The sequence below is a fragment of the Nipponia nippon genome, unplaced genomic scaffold (assembly GCF_047370975.1).
Source record: "Nipponia nippon isolate SJK-2023a ecotype South Korea unplaced genomic scaffold, ASM4737097v1 scaffold_86, whole genome shotgun sequence".
NCBI classification, from domain to species: domain Eukaryota; kingdom Metazoa; phylum Chordata; class Aves; order Pelecaniformes; family Threskiornithidae; genus Nipponia; species Nipponia nippon.
The window spans coordinates 32,591-34,544 of record NW_028262409.1 but is presented as its reverse complement, the minus strand read 5'-3'; the positions used below and the strand labels follow the sequence as shown (position 1 = coordinate 34,544).

Genomic DNA, 1,954 nt, shown 5'->3' with positions numbered 1-1,954 from the left:
AGAGGTCGAGCAGGGATGGCCATTCCCCCAGGGCAGGCCCGGAGTCCATCAGGAGGAGGCAAAAATGGCCATGCAGAAAAACTCAGCCATAAACCTGTGGAGAGTGGCCAAATAGGGAGGCCACCAGTGAAAGCTCCCTCCAGTCCCATTCCCAAACACATTACCCTGAGCCCTACTGCCTTCAGCCCATGGAGAACACCAGCACAGCAGCACGGCTTTTTGGGGAAATCCCTTCAGCCTGTTCCTGACCTCAGCTTTGGAAAAAGAGCCCAACCTCCAGACACTGGCACTGATGAAACCCCCATTTATTACAGAGATGTGACATGGGAGGACACTGTACCATTGAGCCAGGCACATGTGCAAAGACCTTTGGGTCAGACAGACTGGGTTCATGCATCTGGAGAAGTGGACTGCATGCAGACATTCCTGGAGAAAGAGAATTATCACAGATAAAATGCCCAAAGCACAGGAGGTTCCCCAGATACATTGGAAATCACTGGTGAAGAGACATGGGCAGCTTATTGCTGCTGAAAGGCTACGGATTGAATGAGCTTCTTCAGTGCCTCCTTGAGCTCCTGGTTCCTCATGCTGTAGATGAGGGGGTTCACTGCTGGAGGCATCACCGAATACAGAACTGCCACCACCAGATCGAGGGATGGGGAGGAGATGGAGGGGGGCTTCAGGTAAGCAAACATGCCAGTGCTGACAAACAGGGAGACCACGGCCAGGTGAGGGAGGCACGTGGAAAAGGCTTTGTGGCGTCCCTGCTGTGAATGCATCCTTAGCACGGCCCTGAAGATCTGCACATAGGACAGCACAATGAAAACAAAGCACACAAAGCCCACAAAGACGCTAACAACAAGAAGACCAGCCTCCCTGAGGTAGGAGTGTGAGCAGGAGAGCTTGAGGATCTGGGGGATTTCACAGAAGAACTGGTCCACAACATTGCCTTGGCAGAGAGGTAGTGAAAATGTATTGGCAGTGTGCAGGAGAGAATTGAAAAAAGCACTGCCCCAGGCAGCTGCTGCCATGTGGACACAAGCTCTGCTGCCCAGGAGGGTCCCATAGTGCAGGGGTTTGCAGATGGCAACATAGCGGTCATAGGCCATGATGGTGAGAAGACAGTACTCTGCTCCTACCAAGAAGGCAAAGAGAAAAAGCTGGACAGCACATCCTGTGTAGGAGATGTCCCTGGTGTTCCAGAGGGAATTGGCCATGGCTTTGGGGACAGTGGTGGAGACAGAAACCAGGTCGATGAGGGAGAGGTTTAGGAGGAAGAAGTACATGGGGGTGTGGAGGTGGTGGTCGCAGGCTACGGCAGTGATGATGAGGCCGTTGCCCAGGAGGGCAGCCAGGTAGATGGCCAGGAAGAGCCAGAAGTGCAAGACCTGCAGCTCTCGTGTGTCTGTGAATTGCAGGAGGAAGAACTGGGTGATGGAGCTTGTGTTGGATGGTTGCTGCCTCTGGGCATGGGGTCCTGTTCCTACGGGAAGTGTTAATGATGAGGAAATGTCTCTGAGCAAAATCAAAGCTTGCTTTTAGACCCTCACTCTGACACACTCTGCCCCATCCCCCACCCCCCCACTTACTCCTTTTCCAGGAGACCTTCCTTCAGCTCTGTGGCTGCAGCTCTGGCTGAGTGTGCTGTGAGGAGCAGGGCCTCTGCCCGCTGGCTGCTGAGGAGTCAGCCCTGCTCTGCAGCAGTGGGTTCATGGGAACGGTGGGGCAGGGGCCAGTCCTGGTGTTCGACTTTGTCAGATGAAACTGGTCCTAATGCAGAAGGGCCTGTCAGCATCTGCACTCCCAGTGCTAAGGAAAGGGGATAACAGAAGGCACTTCGGGAGGTTTGGGGATTTTAATGCTCCACCCCCATCTCACCTGGGCAGTTTTCTTGGATTTCAGAAAACTTCAGCATTTCTTCTGCACTCAGGGAGAACAGAGCGAGTCCTGATAT

The 1,954-nt window shown here is 53.7% G+C and overlaps 1 pseudogene; it reads right to left on the bottom strand.

Annotated features, from left to right (window-relative positions):
• Window positions 1-493: 493 nt before the first annotated feature.
• Window positions 494-1,109, bottom strand: LOC148050384 (olfactory receptor 14J1-like; annotated as a pseudogene).
• Between the last annotated feature and the right edge of the window lie 845 nt (window positions 1,110-1,954).